The 5333-nt window shown below is 42.0% G+C and overlaps 1 pseudogene; it reads right to left on the bottom strand.

Moving 5' to 3' along the window:
• Positions 1-1455: 1455 nt before the first annotated feature.
• On the bottom strand, positions 1456-3016 carry LOC117910983 (annotated as a pseudogene).
• Between the last annotated feature and the right edge of the window lie 2317 nt (positions 3017-5333).

The following is a 5333-nucleotide window of genomic DNA, read 5'->3' as shown; positions in this document are numbered from 1 at the left end:
TTAGAATGTTGCAAGTGCATTGTTGTGAACCCCGCATTTCGGCTCAATGCGTTTCCCACTCGATGGCGAGCTCGATTTTTATTTGAAAAATGATTTTATTTGTTTAAGAAAAATTAACTTGGATTCGCCACTTATTTTTGTTTTATTTTTAAAAAGGGTAAACAAAATAAGAAAGAAAAACCCTAAGTGTGACTCCTTATTTGGAAAAGGTGGTCTACGAAAAACCGGATCGGGTTCGGGGGTCAGGTTACTTATCGGGAAGGTACAGAAAAGACCGTAGCACCCCTCTAAGTCCCTAAAGTCGGGTCTTTACTAATAAAATGAAGCTGACATGACAATCAATGAGAAAATCAAGGAATACTCGAATCAATCATGCACATATGAGTATCAGGATATGCAATAGAAAATAACCGAAGTGGAAGTGGATGCGTACCTGATCAGCAAATGACAACACACCATCACAAAATAGGATTAGTGCATAGTAATGAACATAAAGTATGTCACTCATGTCACCAAAACGGATAAAGAAGCACCAATATCACGCATGATATTTCATTCAAATTCATTCTTATTTTGAAGAAAATTTATTTGATGTAGGGCTCCCACCAAAGCCCATTTATTTTTGCATGAATTAATTCCATAAATTCCATTATTCGGAATCATGAAATTAAATTCTTGCTTATTTTAAAACAGTTTTTAAAATCATGAAAGTTAGGAAAACATTTCGCCAGAAGAAAAAGTGGCGAAAATATTTTATTGAAAATGGGATTGTTGGCATCTAAAAAAAAAACGAAAGATGGAGAAGTAGAGGAGTTAGGATTATTTGAAAGGCTTGAAAAGATATTTACAAAATGAGATTTAGAGAAATTATTTTAAAGAAACGGGAGATGAGAAAAATAGCACGTGACTTAAGGTGGTCATGCAAAAGTGCTTGAGTGGGGGAGTTGGTTGGAGCATGAATTGGCATTTGATGGTGGTGATCTTGACACCTGGACTGTCACGCTGAACTGCCGTTGCATGTGGAGATTGCCTGTTAGGTACTGAACCCTTGTCCTGACTGCCATTACTTCTTTTTCTTCATTCAACACCCCTTCAAACTTGGCCCCTCTCAAGTCAGGTAAGGGGTTTGGCGAATCAAGCTTTCAACTCAAAGTCAGATGAGCTCAATCCAGATACGGCACCAGCAACATTACCCATTTGTGAGTGGAGCAGTGGAGATACCTTAGGCAGCACCCTTTGCAAAGGTTTGAGGATGGCGTCAGTTTCATGCACTCCTCGTAAAATAACATTAGTCTCCTCCTCTATAAGGCTTTCATCTTCTCCATTTCCCTCACATCTAAATGAAGGCAAAAATGTTGTTTCTTCTTCATCGGGATAAAGGACTTCATCAGAGCTTGAATGCTTCTCGCCATTGCCTAGGAATTTCTGAGATAATCACAAGCTCCCTTATCGCCACTTTCGGTGCAAAAACCAGTGTGAGTGATCAAGCAGCAACTTTCTTGGATATTACAGAATTGACAATCACAGCAAATTCAGGACCCTTTAAGGAAGCACCACCAACAAGAAACCTATCAATATCCTCTTGTTTGGCGAGCTCTGAACAATTGTTCCAATTCACTGAACCTCCATAAATAATTCGTGTTTTAGAAGCAACTTCAGCTGAGACATTCTTTTTAAGCCAATCACGAACAGCTATGTGTACTTCCTGTGCCTGCAGGGGTGTGGCCACTTTACCGATTCCAATAGCCCAAACCGGCTCATATGCAATAACTACATCATCCCAACTGGGTACAGCATCTGCAAAAGCCTTCATTTGCTAAAAACAGACATCAAAAGTTCTTCCTGCTTCCCTTTCTTATAACAGTTCTCTAATACAAGCTATTACTTTAAGACCTTGACTCAAGGCATAAGCAGCTTTCTTTCCTATGAACTGATCATCTTCACCAATAAGATGTCTCATCTCAGAGTGCCCAAGGATAACCTAGTTGCAGCCAATGTCTTTCAATTGTTCCACACTGATTTCTCCAGTGAAAGCACCACCTTTCCCAACCCAAGAATTCTGAGCAGATATCTCAATCCGATCTGTTAATGAATTCTTTACCTGGTCAAGGTAAACAAATGGAGGTGCTACAACGACATCGACATCAGCCTCCAATTTTGCACTGTTCAAGTCAGAAACAAGCTTACTGATGGAGTCTTTTGTCCCATTACACTTCCAAAAACTGTAAGTGCAGGTCGCTTGCCAACATCAACTTACTGCACAAAGGGCGTAAGGTTGTTTGAGATGCCATGAGGATCCTCAACAAGATGGCCACTAGGATGTGCATCAGTTGGGTTGAAGTATCTCAGCAACACTAATTTCTATTCAGAATTTGAACGGTAAATATCACGGCATATATCTTCAATAACAAGCTTGGTTCGTCCATCTGGATTTGCAGCATAATATTAGAGATACCTTCCCTTAGATTTTCCCCAAAAGCTCCTTAAATATCTTCAAGACATTCTTTGCTTACCCAGAACCCCATGTTAATAATTCCACATAGCTCGATGTTTATTTTCTAGTCTAGACCAATCAATAGGATTTCTGATTGCCTACCAAAACGGCCTTCACCTTGACCATAGCATGCTAAAAAATTCTCTATCTGATGTAACAAGGAGACCCAGCTTGGCTATCATCGTTGGAGGTTAAAGCAACAGTGAGAACATCAATATCTATCTTCGGTGCTGTGTCACCAACAGAGACTTTGGGCTTCATGAGCTTCTTGGACTTCACTTTCTAATGGCACATCAACAGAGGAACGCGATATTCAAGCCCATGAGCTTCGTCCCATTATGGTTCCTTGCCCAAGCAGTAAACCCACATCGTGGAGGCTCATCTCCACTTCAAAACTGTTGAGACGGATGTACCATTGTGTTCGTGGGCATCTTGCAGGCTGTTCACTGCATGGAAATGTCTACGTCGATATCTTGGCATTCTCTGGGACTCCTTAACATCCTCAGTATTGCAGCCATGCATTCTTTTGAACATGGGTAAGTGGGATAGTGTGAGGGTGTAGAGATGATGGGAAACGGATGTGGGAATGATGATAATATAGAAAGAGAAGTGGGTACAAGGAACGGTGGGTGAGATGGCTCATGGAGATAGGTACGTATGGATTTATGCATGACGAGGGCAAATAAGAAAGATGGTGAAATCGTGAGAGGAACGGGTGGAATGGTGGAATTGGAAAATGGGTATGGAAGGTGTGCATGGGGTGTGATAATGGTGTATGGGGGTATAGTGAGTGTTGGATGAATTGATGGTATGTATGGGTATGAAATAATGAAGGTGGGGTGGTGAGGAAAAGAATGGGTGAGTAATATGGCCATGCATGGGGGGTGTGGGTGACATAGGATAGGATAAGTAGGACGGAAATGGATGAGGTGGGCATGAAACAAATGGTGGGTGAGGCATCCTAGTCAGAGAAATTGGCTGCATCTCCATGACAATATCTCATGAGTTGCCACCATGCACGAGTGATTTTCAAAAGAATTCATATAAGTTTTCCATGGAATTCTCCCTCTACCTATATATTAATTCAGTAGTGACAAACCAGCGACGACGGGCACCCAAGGCACGTCAGCGCAAATTGTTTTCACCAGAGGAGCAACGAGGGCAAGTCCCTAAGAAGCTTCTTTTTCAAACCAACACCAATAAACCTCCCTTGCAGCCAGGTTACAGGCTTGGTGTATTTGAGTCTATAGGCCTAGTAGAAGGAGCCCATTCCATAAGCCATGAAACAATAGTGAGCCACACTCAAAACAGATGTCAACATGAGGAACAGGTTCTGCCGCCTGCAATTTTGATTTCATCATTTTGGACCATGCAGCGAGGGCTACCTATCCTTGTTCAATCCATTGTATAGCACGATACCCTTAGGGGCCTTGTTGTCATGGGTATGGTGTATACGTTCCAAATTTAGCAGATAGGGTGCATTTGTGAGCAAAGTAGAGACATCAACCAAAGCATTCATAGTACCCATATTCTCATGATGATTTAGCCCAAGTTCTTTTCCCCGAATGTTCCAGTGAGGTTCCCATAGCTCATCAGGTCTCAAAAACATCCCCAATCATGATAGTCACTCCCATACGAGATATTTAACACTGAAACCCGACAAAAGCAGAAGAATAAACACTAAAGCACGAACTGGAGTGAAAACTGAGAATTCCTTCACAGTTCTTGTCTGGACAGAGAATCCCCTTTCTCCCTCAGCAAAGCTCGCCCTTCAAGTTCTCCTTTGCTTTCAAGTTCCTCTCTCTACTGGCTCTTCTCTCAAGCTCTCTCACTCTCACCAGCCTGCTTCCCTCCTTGGCACCAAAAACCCCTCCCCATAATAGCCTAAGCTCAAAGGAATCCCTCCCCAGAAAAAACTCCTCTCCAAAAGATGCCAAAAATAAAGGGGAAAAACAGGGAAATAGGAAAAAGAAACCAAAGAAAAAGAATAACAGAGCCACATATAAAAGGAAATAATGCCCTTCATGAAAATCAAAGAGCTTGCAAAAATGACTAGTGGGAGGATTCAAATGAACTTAAAACTCAAACACCATGTACAACCCATATGCAACTCATACGAGAGAAAACAAGGATCAAGTAAACAAAAATCGGAAGTAGATTTTTCTCCTTAGATAAACAAAGCAGACGTCTAGATATCAGCAAGAAGCACAAAGTGAGCATAAAAAATAAGATAAGATGAAGTAGGAAATAAGAACATAGGATGAGAGATGATCAAACCTTGTTGTTTTCTCCCCTACTCATTTCCTTAGCAAATATAATCTTCTCGTTCCCAGAAAAAGCACTCCAGAAAAGTCCTCCAAAATCCCACTCTTCTCCCACCCCCCAAGATATAATGCTCTAGGATATACTTTAGCAGCTCCCTCTCTGGAATCCTCTCTGAAGTTCCCACAAAAAATCTCTCCCACAGCTAAACGAATACCTTCTCTCAAAACCCTTACTCTCCCGTTCCTTCTCTCTCTAGTCTTCCTCTCTAACCTCGACCACACCACCCGCACCACTACTCTTTTTCTCTCCCCAAATCTCTCTAACGGCAGCCCCCTAGACCACCTCTCTCTTTGCAGCTGCCAGCTAAGAAAAATATCTCCCAACAGCCAAACGACCCCCCTGCAGCTGCCAGCCTCTCCCCACTCTCATACGCTCCTCATAACAGAAAAATGATTTTTTTCTCATTCCCCTTGACACGTGTCGACCCTAGATTGGCCTTCAAAAGCACTACTCTGATTCCATGATGGCCAATCAGGAATTGACACGTGGATGCTTAGGAGCACGACACCTGGCC

The sequence above is a fragment of the Vitis riparia genome, chromosome 3, assembly GCF_004353265.1.
Source record: "Vitis riparia cultivar Riparia Gloire de Montpellier isolate 1030 chromosome 3, EGFV_Vit.rip_1.0, whole genome shotgun sequence".
Lineage (NCBI taxonomy): Eukaryota > Viridiplantae > Streptophyta > Magnoliopsida > Vitales > Vitaceae > Vitis > Vitis riparia.
The sequence above is the reverse complement of the archived record's forward strand: the minus strand, read 5'-3'. Positions and strand labels throughout refer to the sequence as shown.